This window comes from Chrysochloris asiatica, unplaced genomic scaffold, assembly GCF_000296735.1.
Source record: "Chrysochloris asiatica unplaced genomic scaffold, ChrAsi1.0 scaffold00032, whole genome shotgun sequence".
In the NCBI taxonomy this organism is placed as follows: Eukaryota; Metazoa; Chordata; class Mammalia; order Afrosoricida; family Chrysochloridae; genus Chrysochloris; species Chrysochloris asiatica.
In genome coordinates this window covers 12,987,877-13,011,056 of record NW_006408550.1, presented here as the reverse complement: position 1 = coordinate 13,011,056, position 23,180 = coordinate 12,987,877, and the positions used below count along the sequence as shown (strand labels likewise).

The window sequence follows — 23,180 nt, the reverse complement described above, 5'->3', positions numbered from 1 at the left end:
CTCCCGTAAAGATTTACACCCTCGGAAACCCTGTACAGGGTCGCTATGGGTCGGAACCGACTCGACGGCATTTAACAACAACAACAACTGAAATGATGTGTCTCTGATGACAGGAATTCTTAGAACCATATTGAAGCCTCAGCAGACTATCCCACCACCACCACCAGGTGCTGTGGAATAGATTCTAAATCATGGTGATCTCACATGTGTCAGGGTAGAACTGGGCTCCATGGGGTTTTCAAAGTACTTTTTGTAAGGCAATTCCCAGGCCTTTCTTCCTAGGTACCTCTATTGGAATCAAACCTCCAAACTTTCAGTTAGCAGCCAACTACTTTAATAACCTGTACCACCCAGGGATTCCCAACATAACAAAGACCTGAAATACTGTATGTCAAGTTGTATGTCATTTAAAAAAATAATAAAAACTTACAAGAAAACTTTTAAAATTTATGTCTCCCAAAGCTTGTTGAAAATATTACTTCAAGGATTCTTAACAACTACAGACTTTAATCAAAGCTAGTACTAACACTAGGAGCCCTGGTGGCACAGTGGGTTAAGTGTTGAGCTGTTAATCATAGGTCAACTGCTCAAACCCACCAGCTGCTCTGTGGGAGAAAGATGAGCCAGTCTGCTCTTGTGAGAGTTCCAGCCTGGAAAGCCCTTTGGGGCAATTCTACTCTGTCCTACAGGATTGCTGTGAGTCTGGGTTGACTTGACACCCGTGGAGTCAGGCCTTGTGGGACCAGCACATCTGAGTCCTGGATGAACCAACAGTGTATCAGTCTTAGAACAGATGGAAAAGAACTATATCCAGCAGTTTGAGTAACCTCTAGTAGTCCTGGTGTGGCGCAGTAGGATAAGTAGGATAACCACAGAGTCAGCAGTTCAAACCCACCAATTGCTCCTTGGAAATCCTATACAAGGTTACTATGAGTCAGAACCGACTCCATGGCACTAACAAGTAGTACAATTTTTACAACTAGAGGTTACTATCAGTGGTGGTGATGGTAGTGGTTATGTGCCGTGGAGTCGGTTCCGACTCATACACCCCTGTACAGAGTTTCCAAGGCTGTAAATCTTTACGGGAGCAGAAAGCCTCATCTTTCTCCCATGGGTCAGCTGTGAGGCTCGAACCCTGGACATTGTGGTTTGCAGTTGAGTGCCACCATGCTCCATATATATATGTGTGTGTGTGTATTTACATATATATGACTCATTGTCATTTATATATCGCTATTGCACAAAATTTACTATTTATTGTCAAAACGACTCACTTAGTGAGCTTTTTGCAAGTATATTCACATTTCTTGATTGAAAATGCTTGTAGAAGTGCATCACAGCCTGCCTAGAGTAAGAAAGAAGGAATTAGGACTTTAATGCTATTAGGGGGAAAAGTTTGGATTCTGTTCTGAGCTCAGTCCAGAAAGTAAAGTAATGTCACCACAGTGGGTGGGGATGACATAGCCACTCATTGAACAAATATTTTCCTCTGTTTATGAATGAGAGCTTGGACAAAGAATGAATCCCACAGTTCCACCCTTAGAAGCCCACAGTCTGGTCAGGGAACAGGCAGGGAAGTAAGCGGTTCCAATAGCAGTCTGGTAAGTTCATAGACAGGTCCTGTGCACAGGATGCTATGAAAAGACATAAAAGGGATACAACTCAGGGAGGATGTCGGTGAAGGGGACATCTAAGCTGAGTCATAAGAAATTAGACCAAGGGGACAAGAGGAGGGACACAGGGGCTGTCCCGGCAGAGGAAGGGACCTGTGCTAAGGACTGAGGGAAAGCACTGCGAGCAGCTCTATGGTTAAAGAGGGCAGGAGCTTGACCCAGTGCTCTCTCACAGACTCAGCCAGGGGAGGATGCCCTGATTTCCAGCCTTCCTGGCTCCCTAGGCACCCCTCACCCCAGCTCCCTAATCCTGCTCTTCAGTGATTCTCTTTGAGTTGTGATCTTTCTCAACCACAAGAGTCTGGACTGATCCAATGTGGTCTGTCAGTATTCACCACTTGATCTAGTGGGCTCTTCCCAGGAGTTAGAAGTAATCAGCTTAAAGCTGATTAGGGTAAGGAAAGGAAAGCACAGTTGAGGTGCATTTGGTGGCAATTTAAAAAACAAAAAAAAAAGGTAATGATTTTTTTCATTTCTCAGCAATAGCCAATTAGTGGAAGGAGGCAGATTAAAAAAAAATTTTTTTCTTTTTTTAATCAAACAATCCTAGCGCATGTGTCCGCCAGATTGATTCTGAGGTATCTAACATTCTCAGATTACTCTTCTTCACACTCTAAATGGGCCCCACATTCTTCACTATTAAAAATAAAAAGGCTGCCAAAACAGTATTTGCTTGGCCATTCTACAGTTATAAGGATTCATATCTGTACCATGTACTTTTCGGTATGTTGCTGGGGACAAACCAAACACAGAATTCAATGGAATCCATTCCAAAAGGAAGAGGGAATGATTTGCCTGACATAGGCATGCTTCGGTAGTCCTGCTGCTAAGTCCCCAGCAACAAAGCAGAAAGCAGTAGAGGAGAACATTTTCCTACTGAACACCACTGACCCCCTGTGACAAGTGTTTCCAGAATGAATTGCTAAACTAAAACTGAGAGAAAAATAAACATCCTAATCATTTTTAAAACATGAGGTGGCAGAGGCGATGGCATAGAGAGAGAGAGCAGCTGAAGACTATAGACCCACGAAATGAGAAATGTGGTATGCCTACGGGCAGGAGGCTGACTTGCAAAATGTGCCCTCTGGACATTTAAATGAGTATATATTTTGTGTGTGGTGTGGTGCTGTGGGCTAATGGGTCAGACAGCAAAGTCGTTTGAACTACAAGGTCGGTGGTTCAAGCTCACCAGCTGCTACTTGGAAACCCTATACTGGGTCGCTGTGGGATGGAATTGACTCAATGGTACTTAACAACAACAACATTTTGTGTATGATAGTGAACATTGAAAAAAAAAAGGTATAGAGGTAAATATTGTTAACTAATGCTACATGGAGGGGATCGTACTCACTGCAATGAAACAAAATATGATTTATTGAATGTAAAACTGATGATCTTCCACTCAAGTCACAATAAAAGCTTTAAAGAAACAAAAAAAAAGATGCATTGATAATTAATGGTGATTGGAATGTGAAAGTAGGAAACAAAGAGAACGGACCAGTAATTTGAAAGCATATGATCTTGGTGATTAGATGCTGGAGAACGCATGAGAGAATTTTGCAGGCTTAACAGCTTACTCATTACACATAATTTTTTCAACAACATAAATGGCAACTATACATGTATATAATGACAGATGGAATACATAGGAATCAAATCAACTACATCTGTGGGAAGAGAAGATGGCAAAGCTCAATTTCATCAGCCAAAAGAAGGCCACAGTCAAACACGGAACAGACCATCAATTGCTCATACGCAAGTTCAGACTGAAGCTGAAGAAAATGGAAATCTGTCGATGAGAACCAAAATACAATCTTCAGTATATCCCACCTGAATTTAGAGACCATCTCAAGAACAGATTTGATGCATTGAACACTAATGAAAAAGACAAGAGGAGTTGTGGGATGATATCAAGAATATATATGAAAAAACAAAAGGTCATTTAGAACACAGGAAACAAAGAAAAGACCAAATTGGATTTCAAAAAAGTCTCTGAAATTTGCTCTTGAATATGGAGTAGCTAAAGCAAATAAACAATGAAGTAAATGAGCTAAGCAGAAAATTTCAAAGGGAAGCTTAAGAAGACAAAGTAAAGTATTATAATGAAATGTGCAAAGACTGGGTGTTGGAAAATCAAAAGGAAAGAACACAGCATTTCTCAAGCTAGAAAAATAAAAAGAAGAAAAACACTCAAGCCTTGCGTTACAATATTGAAGGATTCTAAGACCTAGTGTGGCGCTGTGGGTTAATGCTGTAAAGTCATTTGAACTGCAAGGTCGGTGGTTTCAAGCTCACCAGCTGCTCCTTGGAAACCCTATACAGGATCGCTATGGGTCGGAATTGACTTGACAGCACTTAACAACAACAACAACTACATGTACAAAATATTGAACAACACAGGAAGCATTAAAAGAAGATGGTAGGGACATACACAGTCACTGTACCCAAAGTAACTGATTGGCAGTCAATCACTTTGTTATTGTTGTTGTTAAGTGCCGTCGAGTTGTTCCCGATTTATAGCGACCCAACATAGAGTTTCCAAGGAATGACTGGTGAGCTTGAACTGCCAACCTTGTGTTTCAAACAGACATTGCAATCCAGCACATGAAGCCACAGCACCACACCAGGACTCCATTCAACCACTTTACGAGACAGTCTATGAGCAAGAAACAACGGTATAGAGAGAAGAATTCCAAGCTGCATGGCTGCCAGAAGACTGAACACATCTGTCTTGGAGTAAGTACAGCCAGAATGTTTGTTAGAAGCAAGGACGGTGAGACTTCTTCTCTTATGCTTTGCAGTCCAGCATATTAATCTGCAGCACCACATCAGAAGGGAACTGGGAAAGGTCATCATGCGAGGTAAAGTAGAGAGGGTCAGTAAAACAAGGAAGACCCTTAATGAGATGAACTGACACTATGTATGGCTGCAACAAGGGGCCCAAACATAAAGTAGATTGTGAGGATGGCATAGGACTGGGCAGGCAGGGTTTCATCCTGTTGTACACAGGGTCACTATGGGTCGGGAAGGACTTAACGGCACCTAACAGCCACAAATTATTGAGTGATGCATAAAGCATCAAGAGAAGATGGAAGGAATACACATAGTCACTGTACCAAAAGAAAATGGTTCATGTTCAACTGTTTCAAGAGGTAGCATATGATCAAGAGTCAATGCTTCTGAAGGAGGAAGTGCAATGCACATTGAATGAATTGGCAAAGAACAAGGCACCAGGAACTCATGGAATAAAAATTGAAATCTTTCAAGAAAGTGAGGCGGCACAGGAGGCACTCACTCATCTCTGCCAAGAAATTTGGAAGACAACTATCTGGCCGACTGATTGGAAGAGATCCGTATTTGTGCCCATTCCAAAGAGAGGTGACCCAATGGAATGCGGAAATCATCGGACAGTATCTTTGATATTCCATATGAGTAAAGTTTTACTAAAGGTAATACAGAGACAGCTGCAAGCACATATTGACAGAGAACTTCCAGAAGTTCAAGGTGGATTCAGAAGAGGCCGTGGAATGACGGATATCATTACTAATGTCCGATTGGTCTTGGTTGAAAGCAGAGAATATCAGAAAGATGTTTACCTGTGCTTTATTGACTACTCAAAGACTTTCAATTGTGTGGATGATGGACAACATTGTGAAGTATGAGTAATCCAGAACACTTAATTGTGCTCATGAGGAATCTGTACCTGGATCAAGAGGCAGTTGTTCGAACAGAACATGGGAACACTGAATGTTTTAAAATTAAGAAAGGTGTGCAACAAGGTTGTATTCTTTCACCATATGTATTCAACCTGTATGCTGAGCAAAGAATCCGACAAGCTGGGTTATATGAAGAAAAATGTGGCATCAGGATTGGAGGAAGACTCATTAACAACCTGTGATAGGCGGATGATCCAACCTTGCTTGCTGAAAGTGAAGAGGACTTAAAATATTTACTGATGAAAATCAAAGAGCACACCCTTTGGTATGGCTTACATCTCAATGTAAAGAAAACAAAAATCTTCACCAATGGACCAATAAACAACATTCTTATCAACGGAGAAAAGATTGAAGTTGTGAAGGACTTCATTCTTCTTGGATCAACTATCAACACTCATGGAAGCAGCAGTCAAGAAATCAAATGACGTATTACATTAGGCAAATGTGCTGCACAAGACCTTTATAAAGTGTTGAAGAGCAAAGATGTCAGCTTGAGGACTAAGGTGCACCTGACCCAAGCCTTGATATTTTCAATAACCTCATATGCATGCGAAAGCTGGACAGTGAATAAGGAAGACCATAGAAGAATTGATGCTTTTGAGTTATGGTGTTGGAGGAGAATATTGCAAGTGCCGTGGAAGAAGTGCAGCCAGAGTACTTCTTGGAGGCCAAGATGGCCAAACATCATCTCTCATACTTCGGACATATTGTCAGGAGGGACCAGTCGCTGGAGAAGAATCTCATGTATGGTAAGGTGGAGGGTCAGAGAAAAAGAGGAAGACCCGCTCCCCAACGAGATGGATTGGCCAAGTGGCAGCATAGATGGACTCAAGCGTGGCAACAGTAGTGAGGTTGGCCCAGGATCGGGCAGTGTTTCGTTCTGCTGTGTGTAAGGTCGCTGTGAGTCAGTACCAACTCCATGGCACCTAACAACAACAACAGCCACAACAGGCATCTGTCTATATTCCAAGTACTTTCATATATGAGGGCATCTCGTTTTTCATTTCAATTCCATGACGTCAACATTATTGCTAGGCAAAGACCAGAACCACATCTGCCTGCTCCCAAAGCTCATGTTCATGGCATCATAAGGCACACAGGGGCACAGGGGGATAGTATTGAGAAGCATTAAGCTATAAAGTAACCAAGGAAAATAGGAGCCTTTATTAGAAAATGAGAGGAAGGTCTTAAACAATACTAGTGATGGTGGTGGCGATGTGCTGGGAAGTCGGTTCTGACTCATAACAACCCTGTACAGGTTTCTGAGGCTGTAAAACTTTATGGGAGCAGAAAGCCTAATTTTTCTCCCACTGAACAATACTAGTAGATGCTTTAATACTATACTTATTTTTCACCTTGACCTTAAAGGAAAAATCTACTGTGATCTTGGTATTTGTGTGTGTGGTACCTGGTAGGAAGGCAGGAGAAAACCACACCAAACCCACTGCTGCCAAGTGGAGTCTGGCTTACAGAGACCCAAGGACACAGTAGAACTTCCCCCTAAGAGTACGGAAGCAGACTGCCACATCTTTCTCCCATGGAGCAGCTGGTGGGCTCAAAATGCGGACCTTATGATTAACAGTCAAGTGTTTTAACCATTGTGCCACCAGGGTTTTGGAAAGCCACCATAAACAAGAATGGGAATCTAAAAGCTGCCGCCATTAAATTGGGAGGGCTGTAAATTGTAGTTTTGAATACCTTAAAAAAGGGATACCTTGGGTAATTTCATGACGGTCACTAGCAATTATTTTTGAAAATGTATGCAGGCCTGGTAAAGTACTTAAAACTTAGGCTACAAAACTGGGATATTTGTACTTTTGAGACATAAAATGCACATTCATATACCTGAAATCTAGACATAACAGTGTTACCGCCAAGAAAGGGAGAAGGGGAGGCAAAACAAGTGCAAAAACCAAATATGTAGAGACTAGTTTAGTTTTGTGAAAAAACAACTCACCACACTTTACTAAAGACCTATTTCAAGCCAAGACAAGAGTTCATAAATCAGAAGAGCTTTTCATTTGACCCAGCTGGACATTCCTAGCGGGGTTGTTGTGAGGACTAAATGTGATGGGGTCTACACAGTGCCTAACACACTTGTGGTGGTGGTGGTTCCAACTCATGGAAACCCATGTTACAGAGTCAAAGTGTTCCATGGGCTCTTCTTGGCTGGAACCTTTACATACTTTCCAAAAACCTTTTTCATTTGGACACAGCCTCCCTTCAAGAGAGAACTTAAAGGGCTCCATGAGTGCTTCTCTTCCTCCTTAATTGCTTCTGCTTTCCTTCTCCTTGCCCTTTGTCCCGGTTTCCTTGGGCTCCGGTAATTTTTCTCAAGCTTTTATGCATCACAATTCCATAAACAAGTCCTGTATAGCATTTATCCTTGTGAGGAAAAAGACACGGGAGTGTATTTTTAGAACGATTCCTAGGGTAAGAAAGCCTTGTAGCCATAACTCATTCAGTCTAATCTTCCCTCTACCCTTGACGTTCGTTGTCTTGGCAACTTTACAGAAATGTTGTTTCTGCTTTCTGGGCATCTGCTACTGGAGAGCAGAGCTGAGCATGAGCCTTTTCTCAGCTGTGATCCATAGGAGCAAGTTATACTGGCATGAACAACGTCGTGTTCAGTGTCCAGGACTCCTGCTTCCTGGCTGGAGAGAGTCCATCTGTCAAGCCATGAGGTCTGAAGTCCAGTCACACAACAACACCAATAACCTTCAAGGACAAGTAAAGCAAGATCTCAGCAAATCTGTCCCTTTTTCATCATAAACAGTCGGTTAATGAGGAGCTATACCCTCTCCAAAAAGAGTAGAGAGGCCTCTTGAAGTCTTATTATGTTGTTAGCCGTTTAAAATACCATGTTTTAATTTAGGGTTGAAGATAATTTTACATATCTCTGTTTCTAATAAACTGCTTAATATCAGGAAGAAAGAAGACATGTCAGTCTCTCGGGGAGAAAACGTTCCCCAGAGTTGGGCAGTAGAGAAGAAGCAGCCTGGTCAGAGCATGGACTCTGGGCTCCGGAGCTCCAGGCAACAAAGTTATAATAAGCAGGACCCAGGACTTCTGAGAGTAAATGTCCCATGGATGGGCAATCAGAAAGACTTTGCTAGCAGGGACTTTGTCTTTTGTGGGTATTTTGTTTTTATGTGTGTGCATGCACATGTACATGTGTGTGTATGTGTACATAGATGCATTTTTATCACCAATATAGCTGCACACTAGTGTATATATTATGTAGACTCAGTAAATACTGTTGCTGTTAGCGTGGTCAACTCTGCTTCATGGTGAACTTATGGACAGTCAATTCTGCAGCATTTTCAGGTTTGTTGGCATGCGTCATCGTCTACTGTCATGGTTCTTGTGTGGAACTTCTGACTGAGGCCTTCTCTCACTGTCACTGGCTGTCTAGCAAACACAGTGTCCTTTACTAGCAATTGGTTTTTCCTGATGACTAGTCCAAAATAAGTAAATAAAGTAAGAAAACCCTATGGGTCATAATAAATACTAATCCTTCAAATGCAGAGAATCCTGGTGTTGTTGGTGTTGGTGTTGTTAGGTGTCATCCAGTTGGTTCTGATTCATAGCAACCCTGTATAGGATTCCAAGGAGTGACTAGTGGGTTTGAACTGCCAGCCTTGCAGTTCTAACCTACTTTGCAGTCCAGTTATCCTATAGCAACACAACCAGGACTCTGGAGAGAATCCTAGACATATTCATATTACCTTTATACAAGACTGTGGCTATGTTGTTGTTAAGTGTCACTGAATTAGTTCTGACTCATAGCAACCCTGTATGGGGTTTCCAAGGAGATTTGAACCACCGATCTTGAGGTTAGAAGCCCAGTGCTTCTTCTACAGTACCACACCAGGATGTAGAGCCCTGAAAAGTGAGTCATTTTGGATTGTTGGGGATTTATCCTATTAAACACAAAGGGTTATTTTCTTTTTAAGGCAGTTGAGCTCTGGTAGCGTAGTGGTTACGAATCGGGCTGTGAACCGCAAGGTCAGCAGTTCAAAACTACCAGCTGCTTCGCGGGAGAAAGATGAGGCGTTCTGCTCCCGTAAAGATTTATACCCTCGGAAACCCTGTACAGGGTCGCTATGAGTTGGCTCTGACTCCATGGCACATAACAACAACAACAACATACAAGGAAAGCTATCCAAAATGGATTACATACTTGTAATTGGTTGTACCCTGAAAAAGGATATACTGAATGTATTTCAACCTTTAATTAACGGTTCCAAAATTAACATAAACTATAGGAGGGAGTCCTGGTGTGGTGCTGTGGGTTACTGCACTGGACTGCAAGGTCAGTGTGAACCACAAAGTTGGTGGTTTAAGCTCACCAGTCACTCCTCAGAAACCCTATATAGGGTCGCTATGAATCGGAACCGACTGGGAAAGAAGGGCAAACTTTGGAAAGGGGAGGGGAGGAGAAGGTGAGAGGGGAGGGGAGGGAGGGAAGGGGGAGAGAAGGGGAGGGGGAGAGAAAAGGAGGAGGGAGGGGAGGAGAGGAGAGAGGAGGTAGACTCTAGACAGACATTACAGCACAAAGAATGAACCACAGGGAGATCCCAGCAAGGCCCTTGAAGACACGGAGAAAGGATTCATTGAGCCGGAAAACAGGACAGATGAAAAACAGTGGGAGACAACACTGGTACTAATGCCAAGTGGAGAAAACTGGACTTTATATAGCAGGCAACAAGAAGCTATTCGCCATCTGTGAGGGGAGATGTGACTAAGCGCCACCTGGTAGGACTAAAGTCGTGTAAATGTGCAGTTGGGGGAATTATTTCAAAGGGGAACTCCTGTAATATCAGTAGAGTGATGAGTTAGGCACATCAGATGTTTCAGAGATAAAGTCGACAGCACATGACTATTGACAGAATGGAGTAATAGAGTTGAGAGTCTGGGGGGTGGATATTGGTGGAGTGGAACCACAGTCAAATTGCTGAGAACACCACGCCAGCTAGTGCTGAGAACACCATGGTAGCAAGCACAGGCATGCTTCAGGAGCATAGCAGTAAAGAAGACTTAACTGTGACTTAACAAGTTCAAAGAAAATAAATAGTACGTTAGAAACAGAACTCAGACCTTTATTCTTCTGCAACAAAAATTTTCAATCCTTTTAAGAAATATAGTACTGATTCAATCATATATCAAGCTTTGAAATATAGTTAAACATTAGAAGTTTTACTTTCTCTGTAGTTCGTCTCTTTATATATGACTTCAAGAAATAAAAAGAGAAAAATTTGCACCTGATCATTACTCAGGTGTATGTTGTTGCTATTGGTAGCCACAGAGCCAGTCCCCGATTCATGGTGACCCAGTTCACAACAGGACAGGACCACTGTGATCCTGGGCTTTCACTGGCTGATATTTTGGAAGGGGATTGCCAGATCTGTCTTCTTAGTCACCCATTTTAGTCTAGAAATGCCACTGAAAACTGCTCAGCATCACATGAGCCTCCCTCTAGTAGTGGCTGCACTTGAGGTACACTGGCTGAGAATCGAACGCAGGTCTCCTACATGGAAAGTGTTAATTCTGCAACTGAGCCACAGTATACTTGTTGCTGTTAAGTGCTGTCAAGTCAGTTCAAACTCACAGTGACCCAGTATAGGGTTTCCAAGGAGTGACTGGTAAGTCTGAACCACCGACCTTATAGTTCAGAGCAACCTTGCAGTCCCATATTTATCCTACAGCGCCACACCAGAAGTGCACAGTATACTTACACCTAGTTTATCAGCTGGGAATATGTGACAAAACAAAAATTAAATAAGTTAGAAGGTAGAAGGTTCTGGAGCAGTGCACTGTAGTTTTAACTTTTATTTTCACTCACTCTATTCCACTTATCCTGATTTTTACATTTTCTATTGATTTAATTTGCTTTGTTTTAATAGCAGTTGCTGGAGTTTGTCTCAAAGGAAGTGGAAAGTATGGGCCAGAGAAGTAGCTGGGGGCTATGGGTAATAAAATTCAAATTTGATTCTAATTTAGGTTTTTCTTTTCATTACTGTCATCAAAAGTTCAATGACTAATTTTTTTTTTTTTTTCTTTTGAGGGGAAAGCTGCCCCACAACAGAATATTTGCTGGCAGCACCATTAAGTCTGTTACCCTCTGGGTAAGGGTACATCATTGCAGGGAAGGAAGCCACAGGAACAATCACCAGATTGGCCAGCGGTCAATACTCAGCTGTTCCAAATGCCCTGCTGTCCAAAAGAAGCCCATGGCTTTGCTAGTTTCAATTCCACTAACTAGATTTGGCTTGTATTTGTACCAAATAGCCAGCTTTTATTCCAAAGCGCACCTAAAATTATTTCTGAACTTCCAGGTTTGGGGCAGGTAGTAGATTGTTATTGTTGTTGTCAAAGGCCAGTTAGTTGATTCCAACTCATAGTGACCCTATATAGTGTTTCCAAGGAGCAGCTGGTAGATTTGAACTGCTGACCTTGTCAGTGCTGATCCTACAGCATCACACTAGTAGTCCTGAAAGTAGACTATAAAAATGCAAAGTAGACTATAAAAAAGTAGACTATAAAAATGCACTTGGCTATAAATAATGTTCACAGGTGACAAAAAATTAATAGAACCTAGAGCACTGATCTTTTAAAAAATATCAGTAAGCCCATGTTTTATAATAATCTATAAAAAGATGCATCTAACTCCTAGCGTTGTGTCTGCTCTCATCCCTATGGAGGACACTTTCCTCCCTTTCAAATCTATTCCTACCGACTCTAATAATTTATAGACATTGTCATCCCACACTGGTTATGTCCCATTCATCATGAAAGCTTTTTAAAAGACATTCCCATGTTCTTAATTAACAATTGCTCAATGCCTAGATCCTTAGGTGCACCAGTAGTGGGGTAAGACCCAGGTTAATAAGGCACAGTCACCCTTACATCAAAAACTCTGAGCACAGACTCAGAAGATAGCTCCCACCAGCTGTATTACGAATGAGTATTATCAGTTGGTTGGGCTTCTAATGTGGCACTGTGGGATCAGTCCCAGACTGTGAACCACAAGTTGAGCAGTTCAAACCCACCAGTTGCTCCTCAGAAACCCTATATACCAGAGGTTGTTGTTGTTGTCATGTGTTGTGGAGTCGGTTCCCACTCAAAGCGACCCTATACAGGGTTTCCGAGGCTGCAAATCTTTACGGGAGCAGACAGCCTCATCTTTCTCCCGCGGAACAGCTGGTAGTTTTCAACTGCTGACCTTGCGGTTCGCAGCTCAATTTGTAACCACTACGCAACCTGGTAGGCAACCTTTTTTTCTGCCAAACTTTATAACATCATTCGCGGGCCATGAAAAATTATCAACTTAAAATTTAGCCTGCTATATATGATCAGCATTTAATTAATTCAACCCTAAAGGAGCCCTGGTGTGGCATTGTAAGATAAGTGCTCAACTGCATTGAATGTTTGAACCACAAGGTTGGCAGTTCAGATCCACAAGCCGCTCCTCAGAAACCCTATACAGGGTCGTTATGAGTCAGAAATGACTCCACAGTACTTAACAACAACAGCAATGATACTGGCCACGTGCTGGGCGTTCCCTGCCCCGCTATAATATACAGGTCGTTCTACATCGGAACTGACCTTGCAGTCCAGCACATTAATCCACAGCGCCACACTAGGACTCCTTTGTTGTTGTTATGTGCCGTGGAGTCGGTTCCAACTCATAGCGACCCTGTACAGGGTTTCCGAGGCTGTAAATCTTTAGGGGAGCAGAAAGCCTCATCTTTCTCCAGCAAAACAGCTGGTAGTTTCGAACTGCTGACCTTGAGGTTAGCAGCCCGATTCGTAACCACTATGCTACCAGAGTTCCCTGGGACTCTCTTAGGGGTGAATTAATTAAATGTTTGATGAAATGTAGCAGGCAATTGATTTTCAATGCTTTTCCAAAAAATGTATTTTTTTAATATAGGAAAAACAAAATTAGCATATGTATCACTCTTAATGTTTAAGCTCATAAGCTAAATTTTTTTTCAGGATTAATTGCTAAAATAAAATGCTGCAAACTTATCTAAAAGGGATAGAAACTAAAGCACAAAGAAATATTTAACAAGACTGGCACCATAGGATAAGCACTCGACCTCAAGGTCAGTTTGAACCTCAAGGTCAGTGGTTCAAACTCACCAGCCGCTCCTCAGAAACCCTATACAGGGCTGCTATGAATTGGAACCGACTCGACGGCACTTAACAACAACAACTCTGTAAGCAGAAACAGTATATTATGTGATTTGCAAAAAACGCCACCTTCAATTCAGATCATTACCTGAAAAATAAGCAACACCATCATTATGGAAGCAAACAAAATGTTTGTCAGGCCACATTTTTAAATACTTGGTTTAATTCAACTGATACACATTATGGAGAGAGAAGGGCTGACTAATATGTATCAACCAAACATTGGGTACTGTTATTTCAGGCACTGTTTTAGGTGTTTGACATGTATTCTGTATCATTTGATGTTACCACCACCCTGCAAAGTTCTCATTATTAACCACATTTTACTAGGAAGAAGCTGAGTTTTACCAAGGCCAACTGACTTGCCCAAGGAAATCCAGGTATTGAGGTCTGATATTAACACAGCTGTCCCTAGCCCCAAAGCCTATACTTTTCCCCTGCTTGACATACTCTGCTTACAGTACATTTGAGGAGGCAAAACAAAGAAAATATCCTAAGCTTTGAATTGGTTGTTTGAGGTTGACACTGTTTACTTCCTTTTGGAAATGACAATCTGGTTCATGCTTCCAGGCTCAGGTAGGCATCTGGGATAGAGAGCAAGGGGTGTCCCAAACCACAACCTGGGCTGAGGGCCTGACATCCTCCTAAGTTGAGAATGTCAAAGGGTGGAACTGCAATGTTGTTGTTGTTGTCAGGTGCCATCGAGTAGGAACCGACTCATAGCGACCCCATGCACAGCAGAACCAAACAATGTCCGATCCTGGGCCAACCTCACTAACGCTGCCATACTTGACGCCATCAATGATGCCACCTGGCCAATCCATCTCATTGGGGGTCTTCCTCTTTTTCTCCAACCCTCCATCTTACCAAGCATGTCATCCTTCTCCAGCGAATGTTCCCTCCTGACAATATGTCCAAAGTATGAGAGACAATGTTTAGCCATCTTGGCCTCCAAGGAGCACTCTGGCTGCACTTCTTCCAAAACATATCTATTGGTTCTTTTGGCAGTCCATGGCACTTTCAGTATTCTCCTCCAACACCACAACTCAAAGGCATCAATTCTTCTATGATCTTCCTTATTCACTGTCCAGCTTTCACATCCATATGAGGTTATTGAAAATACCATGGCTTGGGTCAGGTGCACCTTAGTTCTCAAGCTGACATCTTTGCTCTTCAATACTTTAAAAAGTTCCTGTGAAGCAGATTTGCCTAACGCAATACGTCGTCTGATCTCTAGACTGCTGCTTCCACGAGTGTTGATAGTTGATCCAAGAAGAATGAAGTCCTTGACAACTTCAATCTTTTCTCCATTGATAAGAATGTTGTTTATTGGTCCAGTGGTGAGGATTTTTGTTTTCTTGACATTGAGATGTAATCCATACCGAAGGCTGTGCTCTTTGATCTTCATCAGTAAATGTTTCAAGTCCTCTTGACTTTCAGCAAGCAAGGTTGTGTCATCTGCATATCACAGGTTGTTAATGAGTCTTCCTCCAATCCTGATGCCACATTTGTCTTCATAGAACCCAGCTTCTAGTATTATTTGCTCAGCATACAGGTTGAATAAGTATGGTGAAAGAACACAACCTTGTCACACACCTTTCCCAATTTTAAAAGATTCAGTGTTCCCATGCTCTGTTCGAACAACTGCTTCTTGGTCCAGGTACAGATTCCTCAAAAGTACAATTAAATGTTCTGGAATACTCATACTTCGCAATGTTGTCCATAGCTTGTCATGATCCACACAATCGAAAGCCTTTGAGTAGTCAATAAAGCACAGGTAAACATCTTTCTGACATTCTCCGCTTTCAGCCAGGATCCATCGGACATCGGCAAGAACTGCAATACAGTGGGTTAATTCATGTCTCTTCCGGCCATAGTCTTGGTAAACCCCCACCAAATGATTGTTTTCTGTGTGTGTGTGGGGGGGGGGGTCACAGTAGGGATTGTGAGTGGTTAACAGAGTTCATTTTGACTGTAAACACCTGGAATTCTAACGTGTATAAAATAAGTCACCTCAGAAGCTGTAAGAGGGGAATGTCACTACTATCAAAGAAGAGGTAAGAGTGGAGCATGTGCTTTAGTCTCTAAGATCCCTGTATGTTGAATCTCCCTGACCCAGGGACAGGAAGCTGTGATACCAGAGGAGGGGCAGAGAAGCAGCATTGGCAGAACAAAGAGCCAGAGCACCAGACAAAGTGTGGGCTTCCCAGCCCACAGAAAAAGTAAAGCTGAGTGACTTTGGGCAGGAGACTCGCTTGTAGAGTGGGGTGCCTAGGAGCATTTGTCAGCATCCCTAAAAGAGCTTTGTAACATTGTCTGGACAGAGAGAGGCCTACCTATATATAGGTATAGCTGAAGCAATGCTGTCCTGACAGGAAGAACTGTGCCCTGAACATTTCTGACTCTGAATTGTAATCTGTTAACTTCCCTAATGTGGAGTCCTGGTGCGGCACTGGTAGGATAAGCACTGAACCACAAGGTCAGTTTGAACCACAAGGTCAGTGGTTTAAGCTCACCAGCCACTCACTCCTCAGAAACCCTATATAGGGTCTCTACGAGTCAGAACTGATTAAACAGTATTTAACAACTTCCTTAATAAACCTCATAACTCTGAATATTGTCTCTAAGTTCTGTGTGGCTATTGCACGGAATTATTGAGCCCAGCTGAAGAGAGAGTACTGTGGGAGGAATGCTTGGTTCTATTTCTGCAGTGATTGATTACTGAGTCGTTTTATAACCACCAAACCTAAAGCTAATGACTGTGGCTCTCCCTCAAGGCTATCGTTAACCATGAAGGATGATGTCTCCAGATCCTGATGTTCATTTTATCTCAAAGCTGGCTCATTCATCTTACTATGTGTCACATTAAAATTCAGTGCCAGATAGTTTCCACCATGAGAGGCAGCACTGCCCAGTGGTCAAAACATAATACGGACGATGGAGGATCTAGCTCCTTTCTCCAATTCTTGGTTAGACACCGTTCATCCTTCCATACTTAAAATTGTAGTATGAACATTTTTCACTGTCTTTAAATCTTCTTTGAAAATATGACATTAATGGTTCAAAATAATATACCACCTTGGAGATTTCTAGATGCATGATTTGTGCAACCACTTTAAAACATTGGAAATCTAGGTTGTTTCTAATGTTTTTGATTTCCCAATTGCTGTGATAAGTTATGGAGTCTTGGTGTGGCACTGTTGGATAAATGCTGGAATGTAAGGATGGTTTGAGCCACAAGGTTAGCGGTTCAAACTCACCAGCTGTTCCTCAGAAACCCTGTAGGGGTCGCTATGAGTCGGAACCGACTTGATGGCACTCACCAACACCACCACCATTATAAGTTACAGTGACAATTCTTGAACACCTACCACCAGTCTTTCAATCTACCATATTGTAGTGGCTTATGTGTTGCTATGAGCTGGAAATTATAGCACTGATATTTCAAATACCAGCAGGGTTACCCAGACTTGACATGTTTCAACAGAGTTTCCAGACTAAGAAAGATTAGGAAGAAAGGACTGATAATCTACTTTCAAAAATTAGTCAGTGAAAACCTTAGGGACCATAACAGAACATTGTCTGATGAAGTGCTAAAAGATGAGCCACTTATGTTGGAAGGCAATCAAAATACACTTTGGCCACAAAACTGGATCCAAGCACACCAATGACATGCAATCTTTGCATTTCATTCCACTGTACATGGGGTCCTCGAGAGTCAAAGCCAACTCAATGACAACCAATACCACAACATCCTTATGCATAATGCTTGGTTGTTGTTAGGTGCTGTTGAGTCAATTCCAACCCTGTGCACAGTAGAAGGAAACATTGCCTAGTCCTACAACGTGCTCACAATTGGTATGTTTGAGTCCACTGTGTCAATCCATCTTTTGGGGAAGGGGTCATCTTTTTTGCTGACCCTCCACTTTTCCAAGCACGATGTCCTTCTCCAGGGACTGGGCCCTCCTGATAATATGTCTAGAGTACAAGAGATGATGGCATCCCTAAGTATTTCCTCAGAATAGATTCCTGGAAGTGACATTAATGGGTCAAAAGCCTCAAATATTTTAAAGTCACCATTCATAATATCAAATTACTTCCAAGATGGCTGTGCCACTGTCCATGTCTAGCAGTTTGAGAGCACATGGGTCATCAAACTAAATATTTAACAGGCAAGGAAAACAAAGAAAAAGAGTCAACTGGCTAGGCTGAAATGTTATTTTCTCAAGCTTGTAATTCTTTGGGGGAACTATTGGTTCATATTTGCCTGTTTTTCTAATGAAATGTCATTGAGTTGTAAAAGTTCTTTCTTTACTAAGTATGTGAACCTTTTATCTGTGAGAGATGGTGCAATTTTTCCCTAGATTATCACTTGACTTTTAATCAGTTTCTGGTGATTGTTTCCTATTTCCAGAAGCTTTCTAGACAAACATTTAAGGTGGGAAAGGAAAAATATTACCGTAAAATACATTCTATTACAATTTACTAGAAGTTAACACTTATTGAAAGGTTCCTTTCTATCTTTCAGTTATCTTTGATCCAGAAAGTAGACAACACACTCTGGGAGTATCTGAAGACATTCAGAAACAAAACAAACAGAAAGAAAGAAACCACTACATCGAATGTGTGGAGTTTCATAAGGTAGCATATAGCTATAACACACATTTACAAAAACCATAAATACTATTCTCAACAGAAGGGAGAATGTGGGTAGAGGCATGTAATTACATGAGATGGCATTACTACAGATTTAAGTGCCTCCTGAAGAATGAAAAACAGACAGATACAGAACATAAGAAACCATTAAAAGAAGCTATTTTTCAGCCTTCGTCACAGGCAAAACCAGATTTAGAAATGGTAGGAGTGTAACATGAGACAGATCAACAGCTGCGGAGAAAACCAAACAACTTCTCAAAGCAGATAGCAAAGGGTCCTAGCTGCTGAAAAGAAATATTCAGGAAGAAAAAAATCTCATTTGCAGAACTTTAGTGTTAAAGCAAGCAATCTTCATTTCAAGTCTTTCTCTTCTTGTCAAGTGCACTAATGATTTCAGGTGTTTTGTTTGTTTCTTTCTTCCTTCTTTGACAGAATTAATACAGAGTTCTGTCCTGATAAGGAGCCCTGGTGGCATGGTGGGTTAAGCATTAGACTATAAAATGAAAGCTTTTATTCAAACCCCTCAGTTTCTCTGCAGGAGGACGATGTGGAATCAGCTTCCATAAAGATTTACCACCTTGGAAACCCTATAGAGCAATTCTACTCGGTCCTACAAGGTGGCTGAGTCACAATCGACTTGGTTTTGGTTTTGTGTCTTGATATTTCCAATGACTTTATTAGACGTAACTTCCATGAAATAACGTAAGCTTGACACTAGACAGAGGCTAACAAATCTGCAAAAGACATAAAAGGACACACCAAATTACAGAGAAATGGGCAGCAACTATTCTAAAATCAGGAACCAGAAAAATAAAATAATAACCTAATATTCATTTGCTACTGTCACTTTCGATAAAAGGAAAAATACAAAGTATATCTACTTCCATAAATTAAATTTTTTTAAAAAGTGTGCCCTGCCTTCAGAAGATTATAAAGACAGTTTTTCATCACAATTTTTAAATGGTGAAAATTTTTCATTGGCACTGAAACTTGGTTTCCTTCTGACTACTACTAATATCCACCAAGACCCACTGCCTTCAAGTCAGTTCTATCTCATCGTGACCCTAGAAAGGGTTTTGGAGACTACAAATCTTTCATAAGCAAACAGCCTTATCGTTCTCCCCAAGAGCAGCTGGGGAGTTTGAACTGCACACCAACACCTACAATAATAGCTACAACTAGTGTTTAATAAAAATCCCAGGCAATGGGCTAAATGCTTTACATTCACTGTCTTATTTAATTTTCACAACAACGTAATCAGATCATTGCCAATTATTGTGCCCAGTTTTACAAATAAGAAACTAAAGGCTAAATCACTAAAGTCACTTTCCCGAGATCCCATAGCTAGAAAGTGACTAATGGTGATCCGCTGATTCACCAGTCTCATCAGTGTTTTCTCCCGGTGCCCCGGCCAGTAATCCAAGCCTCCTCTCTGAGCCATGCTATGATCCTATAGCCTCTAAGCTGTGGCCTCTCAGTACTCATCTAATCATCACTGTCACCTTAGTCATCTTTCTAACACATCGCAATGGATACACTCCAGCTGAAAGATCCCGAACTCAAGGCATGCCTGACAACAGATGAAGACATTAATGGTCAAAGACATTGTCATTCCACAAAAGTTTAAGAAATTGTGTGAGACATGCAAACATTTACTGGATTCTATACATCTGAAAGATGGATAATTTGCGGAATATTTAAAATCAAAGCACTTAGGTCTATCAAACACCTACAGGTAGTCCCTGACTTATGATAGAGTTGCATTCTGATAACTGACTCTATCTTAAGTCAGTTCCGATGTAAGTTGAATACTTTATTTATTTAGTTTTTATTACCATTGCCTTTTATTATCAGTATCTTTATAAATCTGATCTTTGTTCTTGGTGGTGATGGTTGTATGACATGGAGTTGGTTCCATCTCACAGTGACCCTACATAGGGTTTCGGGGGCTATAAATCTTTACAGGAGCAGAAAGTCTCATCTTCCTCCTGCATAACAGCTGATAGTTTTGAAATGCTGACCTTGAGATTATCAGTCCTGGTAACCACTACACTAACAGAGTTGGAAACATTACAAACAAACAGAGATATATTTTAACATGGTATAAGTACACAAAACAAAACAAAAAAAACTAGATGACTGCTAAGTATATCATATCTTGAGTACATTGTAAATTGGGGACTGTCTGTACCATTATTCTGGCTTTCATGAGGATTATGAGTAGTATACTGGGGTGTTGTTGGGCTCCTAGTTTGAGCTCTCTATACATGAGCTATTACAACAGGTAATATAACGGGGCTTCAAAAAGTTCGTGGAAAAACTCCATTATCTTTTCATTCCATTTTTTAAATTCCCTCATACATTTATACAGTTGCAATTACATTCTAATTGTGTAATTATCCCTTTCATTAACATCTGATGAACACTTGATCAACATTTACATTTTTCAAGCTCTGATAAATTTCATTTTTATTTTCAAATAAAATAAGCAGCAGAATTAATTTTCTCCTCAAAGAGAGGTCTTCTAAAACATGCTGTGAAGTCATCACATCCCGACTGTTTCTTCTCTCCTAGACATCTAGTCCCACCGTCACTGGGCATCTCATAAAACCTATGTTTGCTTATACTTTTCACTGTGGATATGGGTTTTCATGTGATACCCAGTTTAACAACTCAATGGATAGAAAACCCAGTGACATAAACAAGGGCAGTATTAAAACACTCACAGTGTACTTGCCTGCACTAATCAGTGATTATACATTCAACTACAGCACTTGAATACCTAAAGGCAGAATATTTAAGGCTAGATAATTGTTCAAATTAAAAGCCTGTAATTTGGAATGTTCACATTTACTAGCTAAAGTCACTCTATGGATATGATGAGCTCTTACTCATACATTTGCAGATTCCAGAGATTTGTGCATCTGAATTTTGCACATTTTTCTTGTTCTTTGGGAATCCATAGACAATCAGGAATGTACTCTAAGATGGTAATAATGGAAATGTGCAAATAGTTATCTTTAGGGATATATTTATATTTCTGGTCAAAGAAAGCTGCTACTTAAATAAGCAAGAAGAATACTAGTTACTATTATATACCTATAGAATGGAGTCCTGGTGTGGCGTTGTGGGTTAATGCACTAGACATTAATGTGCTGGACTGCAAGGTCAGTTTGAACTACAAGATCAGCAGTTCAAGCTCACCAGCTATTCCTCAAAAACCCTATACAGGTACCATATGAGTAGGAATCGACTCTACGGTACTTAACAACAACATATAACAGAATAAGAAGCCTTGGTAGTGTAATGGATTACAAGCCAGACTGCTCACTGCAAGGTCAGCAGTTCGAATCTACCAGTGACTCCATAGGAGAAAGAGGCTTTCTGCTCCCTTACAGCCTTAGAAACCCTGCACAGAGTTGTTATGAGTCAGAACTGACTCCACAGCACATAACCACCACCATATAACAGAATAGAGAGCCCTGGTGGCACAGTAAGGTAAACATTAGACTGCTAACTGAAAGGTCAATGGTTTGAATCTACCAGCTCAGCTGCTCCACTAGAGAAAGATAGAGCCATCTGCTTCCATAGAGATTCCAGACTTGGAAACCCTCCAGGGCAATTCTACTCTGTTCTGTAGGGTACTAGGAGTTGGGTGATTCCAATGTGACAACAACAAGCTAAACCAAGCTTAGCTTGGTTTACACAATAGCATAGGATCAGCCATTAAAATCAAATTATAAATGGCATGGAAAAATGACCATCACATTTTAGATTTTTTAAAAAGTAGATTACATAATTGTTTATCGTATAACATCTTTTGTAAAAGATTCAGAGATTATACACATAGCATTTGGTGTAGGTTAAGTACACAAAGAAGTATGGATGGTGGTGGTAGTGGCTATATGCCATCAAGTCGATGCCAACTCATAGCGACCCTGTATCAGCTTTCCAAGGCTATAGATCTTTACTAGAGTTTCTCTCTCATCTTTCTCCTGAGGAACAGCTGATAGATTTGAACTGCTGATATTGCAGTTAGCAGCCCATCTCGTAATCCACTAACTATGCTACCAGGGCCCCTTAAAAAGAAGTATGGAAGGAGATGAAGCAAAATATTCCAATAATGCTATTGTGCATAAGGTTGCTATGAATCAGAGCTGACTCGATGGCCCTAGCAAACAACAACACTGAGTGGTCTAAGAGTAATTTTATTTGACTTTTTTGCTTTACCATAGAGCTGAAATTTTCTAGTTTCTATAAATATGTGTTGTTGTTGTTGTTTTTCAACCAGGAGGAGAAAAGGTTTTCAAAGCATGGTATCAAACTAGAAACCTTGACTCAATTATCTGTAGAGGGGAGAGTATCTGGAACTTCTGTCTTAAATTTGTTACATTCTCTGGTGTCTTAAATTTTTTTAGATGAGCATGTATTATTTTTATAAATAAAAAGCATATGTAGTTTTAAAAACCAATACATACTGCTTCTTACTTAAATGAAAAAGATATCTCAAAAAGCAAGAACTTTTTAAAGAACAATTCAATTTCATTTCATTTTAAAACAAAATATTTAAGAATAGATTATTAAGGAGCCTCTGCATTACATAAGACTATAGGTGGAAGCCTGAATAACATCCAGATCTTCAGAGATGGGAAATTTCCACTTGAAAGGACGAACAAACAAGCCTGGAGCGGCTAGAAGAACAGAAGATACTTCTTGAAAGAAAGACCTACAGGAAAAATACAAAACAATATAGGCAGACTGACTTTACTACAAGAACAAGCAAGTTGCTTGCCCAGGAGACATCAAAGCAAGTGGTCGGGTCCCCCTTCCAAGACTAAGACTCAATGGGAATACATGCTCTGATTGGTGACCACGTTTGTCACAGATAAGGGGAAGTGAGGGAAAAACAGCAATGAAGCTGTAAGACTCCTGTGAA

General features: G+C 41.0%; 1 protein-coding gene across 3 annotated transcripts in view; it reads right to left on the bottom strand.

The window, feature by feature from the left end:
* The window catches only part of ST7 (suppression of tumorigenicity 7), a 320,806-nt gene that overhangs the window by 150,715 nt on the left and 146,911 nt on the right, over positions 1-23,180 (bottom strand). The gene's annotated exons all lie outside the window — the stretch shown is intronic.